Consider the following 19393-nt stretch of genomic DNA (forward strand, 5'->3'; position numbering starts at 1 on the left):
TTGTCACTGAGTGAAAAATCCTTAGCTTCACTAAGTTAATAAACCTTAAACTAGGTTAAAGGGTAAACAAAGTAATGATGAGCACAGCTGGGAGTCTGATCCTGTCAGGGACTTATGGGGCCTCCCACTGGACAAGAGACATGTTACTGATTGGATGGGACAGTCTGCCTGCACTGTGATTTTAACAGAAAAGTAGTTTCACAAAGTCAGTGCAAAACAGAAACTGATATAGTTGTGAGATGATAACTTCAATGTTGTTTAGAGATCTCCTGGTCATTTCAGAGGGCATTTCTTTCCAGTTACTTAACGTTATTGATGTACAAATGGTTGAACAGCTGTTTAAGTGTCTTTGTCTATGTAACGCAGTCTCTATACACTGGGATAACTGAAATTCTGAGTTGGCCAGAATTCATCTCAAAAAAACAAATAGTATTGGATTGAACTGAATTGAGTTGAATTTCTAGCACCTGTCACAAAGGCTCAGCTTCTCGGCTGTGATTTTTAAAGGCTTAGTTGAGTTGCCGCAGAATCTAATAATCATCTTTTTTAAAAGTGAGACTGAATGTCACTTGGTGGCTGGAAGTGGCCACAGTCACAAATCAGAGAACAAAGACTGAGACAGTTCACCAAGTAGATAAGACACCAATGTTGAGTACTCACACTGATAAAGTTCTGTCCATATATATTTTTAGTCCTGTTGAGTCAGTCCATGATCATCAAAAGTTGCTGAAGGACCCACATTTGTTTGAAAATAAGACACTGGTATAAAGATGCCAGAAAAATATATGGGTCTTAGCCCAGGACTTAGGTCCATGTAAAGCTATGTGGATTTGCATCTTCTTTTGAAAGACAGAAACCAGCATATGATCCAATTCAACAAGGTCTGAGTGTTATGCCGGAAAGGCAGTGGAAGGAGGAGCTGGTCCTAGGAAACCATCCCATCAAAGAAAGGGTTATTTCCTTCACCTGCCTAACTCTGCTAGGAATTAGTTATGAGCTTCAGGCCTGACTGATATCTTCTGTGAATGGGGGTCACCCTCTCCTTTACCAGTGCCTCTGGAAAATTACCACCCATTAAAAGGAAGAATACTGTTCCTAGAGGCAGACATCTCAAGAAGCTGGTACCTTCAAGGAGCCTTCAATTATTTGAGATGTCACCCTCTGAGAACTTCACTCCCATAATTTGGGCACTAATCTTAGAAAGTAAGTTGGGCCAGTCATAAGTAAAAATAAAAATAATAATGAGGAGCCCAGGCACGGTGACTCACGCCTGTAATCCCAGCACTTTGGGAGGCTGAGGCAGGGGATCACTTGAGGTCAGGATTTTGAGACCAGCCTGTCCAACATGGAGAAACCCCATCTCTACTAAAAATACCAAATTAGCTGGGCGTGGTGGTGCATTCCTGTAATCCCAGCTACTCGGGAGGCTGAGGCAGGAGAATCGCTTGAGCCCAGGAGGTTGGAGGTTGCGGTGAGCCAAGATCGCACCATTGCACTCCAGCCTGGGCAACAAGAGCAAAACTCCATTCAAAATAATAATAATAATAACAATAATGAGTAAAAATGACAGGTATATTGGTTTTTTTAACTACCATGTTGAAAATGCATATATTTATTTTTAAAAGCACAAAATGATAAATGAATATTATAAATTATATATTTAATAATATGAACATATTATTAAATATATGTATTATTAAACATATTATTAAATATAATTATGTATTATTAAACATATTATTAAATATAATATGTATTAATATTGGGATAGGAAATTGTTGCTGGAATGGCTATTTAAGCAGTATGTTGATATTCCCACAAAGAAACAGACTTTATGGCTAAGAGACTTTGGCTAGGACTTAGAGTTCTCATATGGAATGTGGTTCAAGGAGTTGTAAAAACCATAACAATGACAACAAATTCCTTTTATTTTATTGGAAAAATTACTTGGAAAGCTGTATGTAGGCCAGTGAATGTGATAAATGCATATAGCAAATTTGATAGGTGGAAGTCCAAAATCTACTATGGAGAAATACGAAGGTTCACGTGTTCACATTGGTTCTCTATTCTATTATAATCCATTGCTACTCATCAAAGTCTAATATTTAACATGTGTTAAGCACTTATTAGGTACCAGGTGCTGCACTAACCCTCGGCCAGCATCTAAACTGTAGGCAGACTAAACTTTACATGCATGATCCTATTTCACGCTCATAACAATCCTGTGAGCTCAAGCTTATTAATCCCCATTTTGCAGGTCAGGAAGCTAAAGCTTCCTTAGGAGTGTTAACACCTAAGGTCATTTGGAGCCAGGACTTTAACTTGGGTTGCTCTGACCCCAAAGTGAGAAACCCAAACCTCATACAAAATACATGAATATCCAAGTAAAAGAAAGGAGACAGGAAGGGTAAGAAGAAGGGGGAACTGAGCTGGGTGTGTCTGAAAGGCAAAGATGTTAGTGAGGGAGTCTAATTTCCTAAGTCCTCTGAAGAGGTGCCCACCGAACTCAGAAAGTCTTCTTAAAAGAAGAATGCAGAGAGAAAGGAAACCATTTCAATTAAGCGGAGGGGACACTACCTGCTTTACACTTTCATTGTTCTTGGGGAAAGTGGCAGCCTTTGTATGTCCTTTTCTGTGCTTAGCAGGAAGGGACATAGGGACCCTAGGAAGTCGAAGAGCTCCATGGGGTCAAGGGGTACATGGGCAGTGCCTACGGCGCAGGCAGTGGAGAGACAGCTGGGGTACTAAGGCCCATCTGCTAAAAGGGCTTTGCAGTGGAGCCTCTGCGTTTAAGCAACTGAGTAGCTCCATTTTATCTGTAACACGGCACAAACTCAGATTGGCCAAGTACATCTCCATTTTATCAGAATCTAAGCGATTGAAAGCCATAGTAGAGCTAATTCCTTCTCTGTTTAAAAAATGTATTTTTGCTGATACCATTGAAGACCTTTCGTAAGCAACAGGAAGCCAATGGCTGGATAACGCAGAGTACAGTGGAGAGAACTCAGGATTTGGAGACAGGAGATGCTTCTAGACCCATCTGCTCCTTTTGTTTTCTTAGTGAACATAATCATTGCCCCCAAACGTTTCCTCATGCCCCTTATAATCTCACCCTCTCCCCACCTCCCACCTCAGGCAACCACTGATCTGACAGAAGTCACTATAGATTAGTTTGACTTTTCTAGAATTACATGTAGATGAACTCATACAGTATGTAATATTTTTTGTCTGGCTTCTTTCACTAAGCACAATTATTTTAAGATTCATCCATGTTGTTGTTGTGTATGAATAATTCATTCCCTTTTATAAACTCTTAAGAAATAGAGACAAATAGGCAATTAGACAATGCAAAGAATTCATTCAGGAAAGCTCCTTCTGGAGCCTGGTGTAAGCTCAGTGGGGACTCTGCCACAGAGCCTATGCCTGGATCCTACTGTGCAACCAAGTCAACAACTCGAGACACAGTCACCAAGCATGTGCTAGGTACCAAGCATGGGTTTGGCAATAGGGGTGCTGGTGAACAAGTCCCCACTCCATTCACAATGAGCCATTAGTCTGCTGGTGGGGGAGACTAAGCGTTCATGGTGATACGCCTCAGACTGTGAGATCTAGAAGTATCTCCTGAACAAAAGAAAGATCAAATTACTTTAAATTTACCTTTGGTGATAAGTATGTTTTGTGATATCTTTAGGTTTTTGTAATTTAAAATGGTGTACTGGTTATCTATTGCTGCAAAACAAAGTACTCCAGAACTTGCAGCTTAAATAAATAAGCATTTGTTATCTCATAGTTTCTGTGAGTCAGGAATCCAGGAGGAGTTTATTGGTTAGTTCTGGGTCCAGGCCTCTCATGAGGTTGAAGTCAAGATGTCGGCCAGGGCTGCAGTCACATCTGAAGGCTCAACTGTTGGGCGACCTGCTGCCAGGCAGCATCATTGTTGGTAGGCCTCAGGTCTTCACTGGTTATTAGCCAGAGACTTTAATTCTTTGTCCCATAAGACTTTCCATTGACTGCCTCAGTGTCCTCATGCAATAGCATCTGGCTTCCCCAAAGTGTGTGATATGAGAGAGATGGAAGCCACAGTCTTTGTAACCTAATATCAGAAATGGCATTCCATTCCTCGTGCTGTATTGCATTGATCATAAAGACCAACTCCAGTAAAATGAGGAAGGGAATTGCATAAGGGATGGATGGCTTACCAGGATGGGAACCCAGGATGTGTTAGCCTGCTCCTCTTGGGAGCTAGCTAACATAACACATAACAATGAACCGATGGATTTCCTTAGCCATAGTACCTGATTCCAGGGTGTATTCTGTATGAACGGAAATTTAATTTGATTAAACCTGTGAAGGACATTAAAATATCATGGTGGCTTTTAATATGACAAATTGCCAGTAAGACATAGAGTGAATAAAGTTGCTATACATTGCCCTGATCCCCATTTATTTACATGTCACAGATTTGTTTCACTAAGGCAGACCCCTGGTTACCATGGCAACAGCTCAGAGGTAAATTTCACTGAAGCACAAATGCCATGTGAGAAGCAAAATTAAGGAGACTTAGAACAAAGAGCAGAAAAAGTGTCTTTATTTTTGCAAGTAAGCCTGGTCAATTTAAAATTGTGTAAGAAAAGCCAAAGAGAGCCTCAAAAAGAGGTTATGCATAGCTTCATTTAAAAGAAACATTTTTAAAATGAAGGACTTGATAGAAAGTACTTCAGAACACGCAGAGTACATGCATTATGCAGCAATTTAAATACAAACCTGGGATGGGATGGGGAACAGAGAGGAAGTGGGAGGTGGTGGGCAGAGTTAGGGGTGAAGAGACATGAGAAGAAATTGGGTCCAGAGCAGGTGTCCTGAATCAATTTGGTCCAGTTGTTTGTTCCTGGTGTGGCCCGTGGTTTCAGCTAAAAAATTGCTCAGTTGGCCTCTCAGCATCTCAGGCACCTGCCCTCTTCCTAAAGCTGCTTTGAGCAATGTTAGTCTGGTATTTTGAGGCTCCCAAATAAGGACATTGTGCCTGTGAAAAACCTCAGAGATCTCCAAGCAGACCTCCAAGTGCTCTTTCTTTGCTTGTTAATTTTATATAAGAAGGAAGGAAAAAAACCAACACAGTCCATGTAAAACACATTTTTGGGGAAACAAAGAAAAATGTGCCTTAGAAGTTCTAGGTAGGAACTTCTTCTAAATGCCAACTCAAGGCGTTCCTGGAGCAAGTGACTCCCCCACCCCCTGAAATGATGTTCTGGTAGCGAGTGAAAAAAGAGGGCAACTAACAGTGTCTGGCATGTTCATTAAAATGTCCAGCTATCGTTGTGAGTTTGTCAATTCCCCTGTGTAATTGGGTCCATTTTCATTTTGATACTTCAGGCTGTGTTTCAAAGGTATACGGATTCACCACTTTCACATCTTCATGTTGGAGTGTGGCTGTGATCGTTAATTAATAACTTCCTTTATCCTAGTAGTGCTTTTCTTCTATTCTGTTTTTTGATATGAATTTTGCTATGTCACTTTTCTTTGAATTAGTGGTGGTCTTTCTGGATTATTAAATTTTTGGTGTGTTTCTTGCAAACATCAATTGGCTCAATTTTCTTTTTCATCCAATTTCAGAGTCTTTATTTAGAAATAGACGCGTTTATTTACATTTATTGGATGGCTAATACTTTCGGATTCATTCTACCACCTACTTTTTTGTTTTCTATTTACCATGACTTTTTCCTCTTATCCTTTTGTCCTTTTTACCTGCCTTCTATTGTATCAAGTCTTCTTTTCTTCTATAATTTTTGAGGTTAAATATTTAGTCTCCATTCTTTTTGTAGTTATGACATTTTTGACATGTATTCATAAATTTATATTTTAAATAAAGCAACAAGCTAATAAATATGTTTGTCTTACTTCTCAAAAAGGCAAGGACATCTAAGCCCCTTCCAACCTTCCCCTTCCATGTGTTAAGTATTAACATTTCATCATGTTTTAAACTTTCCCTCCAGAGTGAGTTATGATTAAAAGTTTAAGAGCCAATTTCATGCGAATCTACCAGCAGACTGTTTTGTGGATCACATCTCTTCTCGATAAAGTCCATCTCTTAGTAGTTCTTTGAGCAAGAATTCAGTGAGTAGTCAAATCTCTCAGATTTTATTCATTTGAAATGTATTAATTTACCCTCCCTCTTGAATGATGGACTTGCTAGTTACAAAAGTTTAAGTTTTCAATTATCTTTCTTATCCCTTTGAAGATATCAATGTGTTGCTTTCTGACATTTGTAATTGTTAATGAGGAATCTGATTGTGACTTTCTTCAAAAATTTTTTCACTAGTTTTTTCTTCAGTAAGTTTTAAGATTTTTTTTCCTTGGCTTTCCATAACTTCATCTGTGTTATTTTGCTTGTTAGTTTGTTTCCCTTGGAATTTGGCACAGCTTTTTATATAAGGAGTCCTGTCCTGAGTTTTAGAATCTCAGCTATTTTCTACTTGACCCCCGCTCCTCCTATTTATCTCTGTTTTCACCTTCTAGAATTCCCATAGATTAATACTGGGGTTTCTCTTTCTATCCTCCACATCTTTTATTTTTATTTCTGTATTTTATATCTCTTATCACAAATGTGTTCTGTTTTGGATGATTTCTTCAGCTATACCTTCCAGTTAATCAATTGACTCTTCAGTTTCATGTAAGCTATTGTTCAACCTGTCTGTGAAAGATTATTGTTTCAGTGGCCACAATTTCTCTTTCTAGAATTTCTATTTGGCTAATTTTTAAGTCCATTGTTCCTTTCCTTTTTATATTCTGTTATATTCTATTCCTTCCTTTGTTTAAAAGTCATTTTCTGATTGCTCTGTTATCCATGGTTCTTTGTATATTTTTCTCCCATTTATTGTGCAGTTAGTTAACATTGTTTTACCAGTGTTTGATATGAATTCCTTATCTGCCTTGTAATTTTTGTCTGTGAGCTCATCTTCAATAGGAATACCTTCTGCAAAGGTCTCACAGGTACCCTGAGTTGCTAAGGGCTTCCTATGGGAATGTTTCCCCGTTGCCTCTGAAACTGTTCCAGAACTGGAATAGTTTTCTGTTAGAGATCTTGGCCCTATATAGGTAGTGTTAAGAATTCTAGCCACATATCAACACTCAGCAGAAGTTATGGCTTCCAGTTTCTAACAATTGATTTACTTTTCACCAACAGCCCAGGGCCAGAGACCTGCTTCCCGATTGTATCATAGGTCATATTCAGAGTTTTCCTAGTCTCAATTCACATACAAAATTACATTTTTCTGTGGCTCCAGGTTTCGTGGAATAGCCTAGTATCAGGAGTTCCTAAAACTTTGTCCCTAATCCGTAACATCACAACCCCAGCTCCTATAATGTATTTCCAGTATAGTTACTTATGTGCCATACAATTTTGCCTCTCACTCAGTCTTATTTTTTTCTGGTACCTGGCAGCTTTTTTACTTGCTTTCAGCCCCTAAACATGTTTTAAGAATAAATCCATTGGGCCGGGCGTGGTGGCTCACACCTATAATCCCCGCACTTTGGGAGGCCGAGGCGGGCAGATCACAAGGTCAAGAGATCGAGACCATCCTGGCTAACACGGTGAAACCCCGTCTCTACCAAAAGAAATACAAAAAAAATTAGCCAGGCGAGGTGGCGGGTGCCTATAGTCCCAGCTACTTGGGAGGCTGAGGCAGGAGAATGGCATGAACCCAGGAGGCGGAGCTTGCAGTGAGCCGAGATCGCGCCACTGCACTCCAGCTTGGGCAACAGAGCGAGATCGTCTCAAAAAATAAAAATAAAAAAGAATAAATCTATGGAGTGATGAGAGAGGCTTCCTGCAGCAGTTTATTCTGTCATCTTGAGTTTGAATCCCAAGAACAATGTTTTTACTTAGAGCTCATGTTTATCTGGGTTGCTTTTCAGAGGACATAAGGGGAACTTAAAAATCTTCTCAAATTACTTTTTAGGGCTGCACTACTGGTAGCTTAGTTAGGAGTGAGACAGAACAGATCAGAGAAGGACACAATCAATATGTTATATTAGGCTATTTTTCCTGTTCTCTTTATTATTCTTATAAAAAGTGATTTTAGGGGCAAATAGCCACTGAAGATATTGTGAAGAAACCACTCAGAAATTCTGTATTTTATGCTTCTTAAAATGTATCTTAAAGTTTACGTGCTTAATGAGCTTGAATTTTATACTTTCATAACTCCAAGCTTTTAAAAGAAGAACATAGAAATAATTTGATGTTTAAAAAGGAAATGACTGGGTGTATATTTTACTAATACAACACAAAGCTAAACTTCTGAACAGAAGAAGAGACAACATGGATCAGTTATAACAACAATAATTTTTTTTTTTTTTTGAGATGAAGTCTCGCTCAGTTGCCCAGGATGGAGTGCAGTGGTGCGATCTTGGCTCACTGCAACCTCCGCCTCCCGGGTTCAAGCAATTCTCCTGCCTCAGCCTCCCGAGTAGCTGGGACCACAGTTGCCCACCACCACACCCAGCTAATTTTTTGTATTTTTAGTGGAGACGGAGTTTCACCATGTTGGCCAGGATGGTCTTGATCTCCTGACCTCATGATCCACCCACCTCAGCCTCTCAAAAGTGCTGGGATTACAGGCATGAGCCACCATGCCCAGCCCACAATAATAACTTTTAAAAGATTACAAGAAAAGAAAGGAAAAAGGCTAGAATAAACCCTATGGTGTTGGATTTATGAAGGTATCAGTATGAACTCATGCTTTTTAAATATAAATATAAATAGAGGGATAAATATCAATGTGACTATGCATGGATTAGTATACATGCATTTACTTCTAGCTGTGTTTGCTTAAATGGCCAAAAGCATTGACACCTCTGTGGCAATGAATACATCTAGTGTCCAGATCTTGGTTTCAAAATACCACTCTTCAATAAAAAGAACCAAGAATCCACCGAGAAGTGGCTGATTCCAGAGCTGGGGCAGGGAATATACAATAAAAAGTGCCCGGAGTGTCTTGAAATGCCAAAAAATAAGGAAATGCTCAGAAAAGGATGAGATTTCTCAAAAGGACACTGGAACTCCTTCAAGGAGCAACCAATTATCAAAGAGGAAACAATTTGAGCAACAAAATTATAACCCACAGAATAAAGTCAATATCCAGGAACCTATACTGATAAATACATAATTAAAGGAGTAAATATTAGAGAAAGAAGAGACAGCTCTTTCTTACAGAATTCCAATTAGTCAATTAGAAGGAATAAAGAAACAGAAAAACACTCTTCATGTTTTTTTTTTTTCTTAATTGGTATGTTCATTAAAAACATAGACTAGGCTGGGCGTGGTGGCTCATGCCTGTAATCCCAGCACTTTGGGAGGCTGAGGTGGGCAGATCACAAGGTCAAGAGATTGAGACCATCCTGGCCAACATGATGAAACCCTGTCTCTACTAAAAATACAAAAATTAGCCGGGCGTGGTGGCACACACCTGTACTGAGGCAGGATAATCGCTTGAACCCAGGAGGTGGAAGTTCCAGTGAGCCAAGATGCGAGATCACACCACTGCACTCCAGCCTGGGCAACAGAGCGAGACTCTGTCCAAAAAAAAAAAACAAAACATAGACTAATAATCCTGTGTTTAAATAGCATTGTGGTTGTATGCTGACTTCCATAAAACATGACTAGTTGTAAGCGACTCCACAAATACACTTCGTATAGAAGTAAAAAGGTAAACAGAAATGACTGACAGAACAGTGCCATTTCACAGTTCTGCCAGCCATGGCAGGGCTGCTATGGGGCATCCAGGGCTGTGGGGGTCTGGAGGAGGGGACATGAGGTAAGGGGTATCCTGGCTGAGGGTGGGGGGCAGCAGGGGGTCTGCCTCCAGACCTACCTCAGGGAGCTGAGCGTGCAGGTGCTCCAGGACAGGCCTGGGACAGAGTCAAGGCCCAGAGAATAAAGGTAGCTAATCTCATAATAATATTTTTATTAGAATGTTCTGATGATAAAAATAAAACTTGTTTTCTTTAAAAAAAAGTGCCATTTCAGACATAGTTCCCTTAATTATTAATACATGCTAGAAAATGGAGTTTGACATTATTCACAATTATACCAACATTGACAAAGGCCAAATGTCACAAGCACAGCAGCACACTCTGACCACAAGATGTCTTTTCATACTTCTCAATAGTTTTATATTTTAGCAATAAATAGTTTTATATTTTGGCTGAGAACAAGTTTAGCTGAGCCAAACTTGTTCTTAACAAGCAGAATTTTTATACCCAACCATTACAGAGTCTCTTACAGTTTTCTGGGCCTATTTGCTTGCAGAGAGTTGTAGAAACTGTAACCAGGTTCTGCATATTATACATTCACATGCGATACTCAATCTTCATATGCTGTGCAATTTCTTTAAGATAAAAGGAATGATTTGCAGCAGGGCCACGTAGATGAGGAAGTTCCATATGGAGGAGATCACATCCTCACACACCTTCTATTTCATCTCCTCCATATCCAGCTTCTGTGCAAGGCCCTGGATCTGGAACATTGTGGCTCTGACTCACCAGCCTTCAGCTGCCACTGAAAATCACTCTTAGAACACCACAGTAATTGTGGCAGACATGATCTGCTGATGGATGTCAACAAAATTGAGCCAAAGTTTCAGGATAAATGGGATATTTGCATAGTCTCAAAGTATCTCCCCCCACCCCCGATTATTATTAATTACAAAGGGAAAGATAGAAGCTTTAGAATGGAGAAGTCCAGCCTTCCATTAGAATTCTTAGAATGGAGAAGACCTGACCTTAGCCACATTGGCAAAGTTAATACCAGTAATGAGACATATTGATGTCACGTACCCTTGGATATGATGGACTGAGGAGAGTGCATTGCTTCTGTGATGTTCTTTTCAGAAATGCATAACCTCAATCTAATGAGGAGAAGCCATGAACTCAAATTGAGGGGAAAAACCTACAATTCTTCAAAATCGCCAAGGTTATAAGAGACAAGGAAAGACTGAAAAGCCATCTGAGGCTGGAGGAGACCAAGGAGGCAAGACCAAGTGCAAGGTGAAATCTTGGATTGGATCCTGGACCAGAAAAAAAAGGCATTAGCTGGAAAACTGGGAGAATATGAATAATGACTATAGTTTAGTATTGTGTTGTATCAATGCTAATTTCATAGTTTTGGTCCCTGAACTCTGGGTACAGAGACATTAATGTTAGGGGAGTCTGGCTGAATGGTGTACAGGAATTCTAAGAAATATTTTTAAAGCTTTTCTGTAAGTCTAAAATTATTTCAAACTAAAAAGGTTGCTTTATGTTGGGAACATTCTAAATCTTGACTTCTAGCTATTTTGAAATATACACTTGGCCCTTGAACAAGTGTTGAACTGTGAAGGTCCACTTGTAAGTAGATGTTATTCCACCTCAGCCACCCCTGAGACAGCAAGACCAACCCCTCCTTGTCTTCCTCCTCCTTATTGTACTCAATGTGAAGATGACAAGGTCAAGACCTTTCTGATAATCTATTTCCTCTTAATAAATAGTCAATATATTTTTTTCTTCCATATGATTTTCTTTGTTTTAGAGGCAGGGTCTTACTCTGTTGCCCAGACTTGAGGGCAGTGGTGTGATCATAGCTCACTGCAGACTCAAACTTCTGGCCTCAAGTGATCCTCTCATCTCAGCCTCTCAAGTAGCTAGAACTACAGGTGCATGCCCCACACCCAGCTAATTTATTCCATTTTTTGTAGAACTGGGGTCTTGCTGTGTTGCCCAGGCTGGCCTCAAACTCTTAGGCTCAAGTGATCCTCCCATCTCAGCTTCCTAAGGTGTTGGGATTAAAGGCATGAGTCACTGTGCCCCACCCTTATCATTTTCTTAATAACATTTTCTTTTTTCTAGCTCACTTTATTGTAAGAATACAGTATATAATACATAGAAGAAATATGTGTTAATTGATTATTTACATTATCAATAGAACTTCTGGTGAACAGTAGGCTATTAGTAGGTAAGTTTCAGAGAAGTCAAAAGTTTTATACAGATTTTCAACTGCACAAGGGGGTTGGCCCTCCCCCTACTCCCATGTTGTCCAAAGGTCAACTGTGCTATAAATTCTTGTTATCTATAGCACCCTACTGTGCTCTCAAACCCTAGAACCTATTCCTTCTGTCTAACTGTATTTTGTACCCAATGTTCCCAACACAAACATGATAAATGTTTGAGGTGATGAATATTCCAATTACCCATTACACATTGTATGTATGTATCAAAAAAAACCTCATCTACCCCATGAATACATACTACTATTATGCATCAATTTCAAAAACATTTTTTTAAGGCAGGCAGAGTTTGTGGTTGTGAGGAAACTTCTGGTAGTGCAAAAGCTAACCATGGGGGTTTAGGCTGCTGGCAGGAGGATGCACTGTGGCTGTCAGCTTCTCCTCCTGCAGCTAGCTGCCCAGGCAGAGGGATGGCTCCTTCCTCCAGCTGGGGAACAATGGTGAGGAGTTATAAAGAGAAGAGCACTCATTAATACAGGATGAGTGAAAGAGCTGTGGGATTGAAAAGACTCATTTGAGACATTAAAACTGAAAATGAAAATGTGATGCATGATGAAGCTTCTGCAAATCCCACAGTCTCCAAAAGGCCAGGTGGGGAGTGGGAGAGCAGAGAACCAGGGGAGAAACAAAAGGGGAGGAGCACATTTAGGAACATTGAAGGCTAAGTAATTAGAAAGAGCTCTTCAAGCCTGGGGAAAGGAAAAGGGGCCAAAGGATACTTTGAGAAAATATGATTCAGCTCATCAGTCATTACTAAATTATAGATGATCAGGTAGAGATTGTAAGGTAACTGTTTCTATTTTAGTGTTCAAATATTTTAAATCTTGCTCTAAATCGAATATTGCATTTAAAAAATTTTTTAATTTTGTTTATTTATAGACATTTTTAAAATGTCTATAGATAGCTGGTGCTCCTTCTAACCTCAGCAAAATAGGGACCCTCCCCACATGATGGACAGAGGGACCAAAAAGAAAACAATCAAAGAACTCAAAAGGAGAGCCTCGATTCACAGAAATGGCATGTCTTTTTTCTCTGGAATAAAATAAGTAATTTCATGGGCCCATGAAATGCAGGCAGGCTTCTGATGATTGTGAAATGGAATCTTATGCAAAAAAAAAAAAAAAAAAAAAAAAAAGCCTTTCCTTGCAGCCAGCCAGTGTTTAGGCAGCACCTGCCACACACCCAGCACTGGGACAGCTGCCCTGGAGAATACGCAGATGGTGAATTTTGCTCACCAGAAATAATGAATAAGAATTTCTTGGAGAAAAGCTTTCAGTGCTATTGAAGGCCTGCACACCCCAGGGAGCTTCCACCACAGAGCCAGCAGCAGAGCCCTGAAGGTCCCCTCCAGTAGGGGAGAGATAGACGGTGAGATGGAAGGGAAGCAGGAAGGGAATGAGAAGAACAGGGAGGCAGTGGGAAATCATGGGAAGGGGAAGAGGGAGAGATGCAGGGGCTGTCCCAGCCCCGGTGTAGAACTTCGGAGGAGAGTAACATCCAGAGAAGGTTCTGAGATGCTTATTTGGTGGCACACTATGCAAACCCCTTGGGTGAGGACCTCACTTTTTAAAAAGCCTACAGCACAGTTCTTCACTATTCCTCTGGGCTTATGTTCCTTTGAATTCCACTTCATGCAGAGATTGGACCTGAGGGGAACTTGCAATTCAGTGAAGTTACAAATAACAGCCTTGAAGTTTCTTCCAAATGGAATATTCTATGATCTTTGATTATTTCTAGACAACAAAGCCAGGGCCACAGAAGCAGATAAAATAAAGAATCAAGACCTGTATCTGAACACTTAGAACCCCTACATTCTGCTCTAGAAAGAGAGGGGAAGTACTGAGTGCTCTGAATTTGTCCCGTCTCCCATTGCCACACAGGACACCATCATCCTCCCACTTCACGCTTTGCTGTTTTCATGACTAGACATCAGTTTTTTCTTTGACTTGCCGTGAGCAGGGGATGATGGAAATATGAACTGAGTCTTTCAGGTGTCAATCAATTTCTTTTAAAGAGCCTGGATTCCTCCCCTCAGAGCCCCTCCTCTTTCCCTTCTCTGGTCTAGTGATGCTCAGTAGGGACTAGGGCTTGTCTTCCTACTCCCCTATCTACTAGGCACCAGCACTCTAACAAAAAAAAATTTTAAGCACTTCTCAGACTGCTAAACATGAGAGAGACAAATCTTACCACATTTTGTATTTTTGGCCCTTTTCCCCCAACTTAGCAATGAGTTCACACCCCCCCTACTGCAGTTGAATGTTGAGTCATCCATTCCACTCATGCCCTTCTCCCAGACTTCATAAGACTCATGTTGCAGAGAGGCTTCCATGGAGCCAGAGCAGGCCTAGGTGATTCTACAAACCTTCCCAGCGGTGCCTTCCCAGCAGTTACTGAGATGATGTGAGAGACTGCTGGAAACATTTAAGGCCATAGAGCATGTAAGGCCTTCTACACTGTCCCAATATACCTTTCTAGTCTTTAATTTTCCCCACTGACAGAGCAGGAGCATCGCCATCTTGGACAAGCACCACCATTTTACAGTTACCCTTGATCAAAAACCACCTAAATCCAAAAGGCATCAGCCTACTGGCTAAGGTCAGCATGATCGTAAACCACAAATGACATCTCTGACCAGAAACATTCCAACCCTAAGATTAAACCCCTCCCTGACCAGAGACATGCCAGCCCTGAGATAATCTCCCCCGCTGCCGGAGAGACATCAGCCCCAAGATAACCTCTCCTCCGACCAGAGACATTCCAACCCCACAATAAACTTCTCCACACAGAAATATTCCAAGCCTGTAATAAGCTCTTTCACCCTAAAACCAATAAATACTCCTACTCTGTAAGAGAGAGTGCTCCTGACCAAAATCAGCCAGACGCCCCTCTCAGGTTTATTCTCCACAATAAACCTGTCTTTGACTGTTGAGCCACTTTTCATGTTTCTTCTCTCTTTCTTTAACTCTTAGACCCATTATTCAAATATTTTAATCAGATCTATCAATCAAAGCAAATACTACTTGCCAAGAATTGAGCTACATGCTAAGGTTACAGTGGAGCAAAAACAACAGTCCCTTTCTTCTTGAAGCTTATAGTCTATTGGATAAATACATATTGAATATTTAACTGCAAAAGCAATATATTTCAGCCATGAAAAGTGCTGTAAGAACTGTAATATAATTTAAAAATATATATAGCCTTTGTCCTCAGTACAGAGCTTCAAAAACCCTTGGAGTTTTGCAAATGATAGGAATGTCTTTGTGATGCTAACAAGGTGATGCCCAGTGGGCCCCTACATAGCCTCAGTATGGGGGCTGGCCACCAGAAAGACTAACCATGTGATTATAGGGTTGCACTTTCAGCTGCCCAACCTCCAGGGAATGGAGGCCTCAAGATTGAGTTCAACTATGTGGCCAATTATTCAATCTATCATGCTTACATAATGAAACACCAATAAAAACTCTAGACACCAAAGCTCATTGGAACTTTCTGGTTGGTGAAGATGGTATTGAATAAATGGACTTGCTGCCTGACACACATGGAAGCCAATACTACGACACTAGCTTTTAAGAAAAGAAAGGCTTTATTGCAAGACCAGCCAGCAAGGAGACAGGAGATGCAGTTCATATCTATCTGACTGATTTGGGATCTGGGGCAAGTTTTAAGGGTTGGGAGGGCAAGAGAAAGGATTTAGGAATGTTGACTTGGCAGAGTCTGATGGGAGAACTTCAAACAAACCATTTACAGTAAGGATTTTAGCCCCAGATCTTCTGGGCCAACAGATCCCTTTTGAAAGAGTTCCAGCATTCAGGTTCCAGTCATTTCCCAGTCTTTTGGTTCCCCAGAGAGGAATCCTTGTACCAGGTATTGTTAAAGGTCAAACCTTTTTCTATTGCACATGCCTGGCCTACGTGACTTGAAGTTTTCACTCTGTTATGCCTACAAGGTGACTTGGCGTCCTGTTATCAACAGAATAGGCCTACTTTGGGCTGGTCCTGTGGTCACAAACACAGTAATGTGCTGAGAGGAAGAAGCACCTGGATTTCATGAGGAGAGGGCTTGGGTGCTCTGTGTCCTCCCCACCCCATCCTATGCATCTTTACTTGGCTGTTCCTCGTCAGTATCCTTTGTAATAAAACTATAATTATAAGCACAGTGCTTTCCTGATTTCTGTGAGTCACTCTAGTGAATTGTTGAGACTGAGTTGGGGATTATGGGAACCCCTGAATTTGTAGCCAAGTCAGGTAGAAGTACAAGTGGCCTGGGACCCCCAAAGTGTACCTGTCATCTGAAATGGGTACAGTCTTATTAGGGCTGTGCCCTTTAATTTGGGGGCTCTGCACTAACTTTGGATAGTATCAGAATTGAACTGAATTGTGGAACACCCAGCTGGTGTCACAGCATTGGTGCCAGAATGTAAGCGCATATAACAAGGGGGCTGTCCAGATGGAGGGATCAGGGAAGGCTTGAGGAGTGGCATTTAGGCTGAGACCCACTGATGAGCTTGAGAGGCTGGGGAATACATCTCTATTCCATCCCCTTCACACCTCTTCATTCCTGGTCTTGCACTTGGAATTCCTCTTGCCTCAGTCTACCTAACTTCTACCCATCCCTCCAGATCCAGCTTAAACCCACATCCCTATGCCTTCCCAGCTGACGTTGAGCCCCAGGGTTCCCATCCTCACTTCCGCTACCACGCCTTTTTTGTCTGCTTCACCCACTTTGTAACCCATGGATTGTTATTTTGCTGTATCCGTTTCGTCCAAAAAGTATGCAACTTGGATTCAAAGTCCATGACTTCCACACAGTAATAATAATGAAGTTACAGTCACACACAGAGCTAGCAGCTACCGTGTGGCTTAACTTGCAGCAGGTCCTATCCTACACCCTTCCCATGGGTTGCCTCCTCTAACCCCTGCGATAGATTTAGGAGGTGGACATTATTATCCCAATTTCAGAGGTAAGGAAACTGAGGCCAGGAGAGGCTAAATAACACATTTCCATAGCTAGGGGAGAGAAAAGTTTCAATACTAGGGGTCTATTCATATTGTTTATGAGATGAGGAGCTCTGCAGTTGTAAGCAGAGCTATAACCTTTTTTTTAATCATTTTTGCAGCACTTTTCTGGATGATCAAAGTTGCATGAAGGCAGTCCATGAAAATCTAAAACTTTTCTTTCCAGGTAACAGGTAACAAGAAAAGGAGCTGTGAAATGTCAGCCCTTCTTCTGAGGGGTGAACTCCCTGGCCCCACACCAGAAACCCTCTGGGCCTTTGCGCAGGTGCAAGTCAGCATGCACTGCACCCAGGGGCAGGGGTGAGGCACCTACACCCAGGTGCTAATGCCTTTCTTCATTGGCCACTCCTCATTCAACAACTGTGCATGAAGTGCCTTCTGGATGCTAGGGACAGGAGGCCCGAGCTGAATAAAACACAGCCCCTGCTGTTAAGGAGCTAGCAGTCCTTAGAGAGAATGATGAGTAATGACAGATTACAAATCCAGTGGCAATCCCTTCAGGACAGCATGATGCCCATGCAGTGCCTTTGTGCAAATCAGGAAAAGGCACCCCCTCTGAGTGAACCCAGAGCTTGACAAGCAGGACTCTCAGAATGAAGAGGTGTCTCCCAACCCCTGTTCCCCCTGGGGGAGCACAGGGCTGACTGTCAGCCTCCTCAGCACCCTTGGTCCCCACCTGCAGAGCACTGGTTTGGCAAAAGTGAGGGAGGTACCCGCACCCCTAACCTAGGTTGGCCAAGATGGTCTGGGAGGGATGAGAGAGTGAGGAAGTTAAGAATGGAGCCCTGGAATCGGAGTCAGACTCAGGCTCAAATCCTTCCACCTGCATGATCTCAAGCAAGCAAATCTACCACTGAGCTCAATTTCTTCATTTAAAAATGAAAGAGTTGAAGAAGGTGATGATGATGTTGATGTTACCCAACTCATGGGTTATTCTCAAGATTAAATGAGAAAATGTGTGTATAGTTCTCAGCACAGAATATGCTCTTAATAAACGTTAGTTCTTGTTGTTTTTAAAGAGCTGAGACCTGAATGATCAATAACACAGGAAGCATGCATGGGGAGAGAATGGGGCTCGAGTGTAAAGTGAATCTGAGCTGCTAAGGTGGGCCCCCTTCCTGGCCCTGCCATCAGCCACAGCTTTCCCTGACCAACTTCTGCAAGTTCCTCCAGTGTGCCCCAGGCCCTTCCAGTGTGACAATAGGTAGCTAGCCAGGCATGAGCAAGGCAGGAGAGGGCTCCCCAACACCCGCCCACCAGAAATGTCAGGGGACCATCAGGTGATGGTTTGGCAGTTGCCACACTGCCTCTCTAAAAATGAGAACTGGCAGACAGCACCAGGGAAAGGCAATTTCCTGATGGCCCACAGCTGTCACACTAAGGTGATAATTGGTTGCAGGCAACAGGGAAAGGCAATTTCCCAGTATATAAAAACACTTGAAATTGGGAATCAGAAGCTTCCAATAAAATCTCATGAATCCGGCGAGTGAGCTAGGACATGTGCATTAAGAGACATGATCTTCAGGGGCATTCCACCGGATAGGTAAGAAAGTCTCAGATGAGTGTGTGTACAACTCTAGTCAACACACTGCGCATGCTCACCTCCCAAGCATAAAGAGGGCACCGCGTGCAGGCAGCCCACGCCAAAAGAAAAATGAAGGGAAAAGGTCACAAGATGCTGGAAAGGGGCTAGCATATATAGTCCCAGGATCAAGGTTAAATGGGGCACTTGACTTCCAAGTCGCCCGCTTGGGTCTCTTCCAAGTGTACTTTTCTTTCTTTCCTGCTCTAAAGCTTTTAAATAAACTTCCACTCTGCTCTGAAACTTGCTTTGGTCTCTTTTTTCTGCCTTATGCCCCTCAGTCAAATTCTTTTTTCTGAGGAGGCGAGAGTTGAGGCTGCTGCAGATCCATATGGATTCTCCACCAGTAACTTGGATATTCGCCACCCCAACACCAGGAAGGGACTTGCTCTCTTGTCTTCCAAGGATTTCTGCAAGGCTGATCCATCTTCCTCCCAATTCCCAGCATAAAGATGTTCCATGCATTCTTAAGCTCTGCAATACCTGAGGATTGAACTCAGCCAGCTCCATTGTGAGAGGCCAGAGGAGCAGAGCCCCGGAGCAGCTGGGCAGAGATAGCTGACTTCTACTTCTTCCTCTTGGCCACCAGTCTCCTCCTACTTTAGTGCAGTAAGAACTCCTTCCAGGCTCCTTCCACTGCATTTTTCTGAATTAAAATTCAGAAAAACACTCTGATACATCTGCTGAGTGTGTGTGCTTGTGTGTGTGTGTGTCTCTGTGTGCGCATCTGTGACTACGTGTTTCTAGGAGTGTACTTG

At 41.8% G+C, this 19393-nt stretch overlaps 1 pseudogene; it reads right to left on the bottom strand.

Moving 5' to 3' along the window:
• Positions 1-10367: 10367 nt before the first annotated feature.
• LOC112133725 (mitochondrial import receptor subunit TOM5 homolog) lies at positions 10368-10523 on the bottom strand (annotated as a pseudogene).
• Between the last annotated feature and the right edge of the window lie 8870 nt (positions 10524-19393).

Source organism: Pongo abelii, chromosome 5, assembly GCF_028885655.2.
Source record: "Pongo abelii isolate AG06213 chromosome 5, NHGRI_mPonAbe1-v2.0_pri, whole genome shotgun sequence".
In the NCBI taxonomy this organism is placed as follows: domain Eukaryota; kingdom Metazoa; phylum Chordata; class Mammalia; order Primates; family Hominidae; genus Pongo; species Pongo abelii.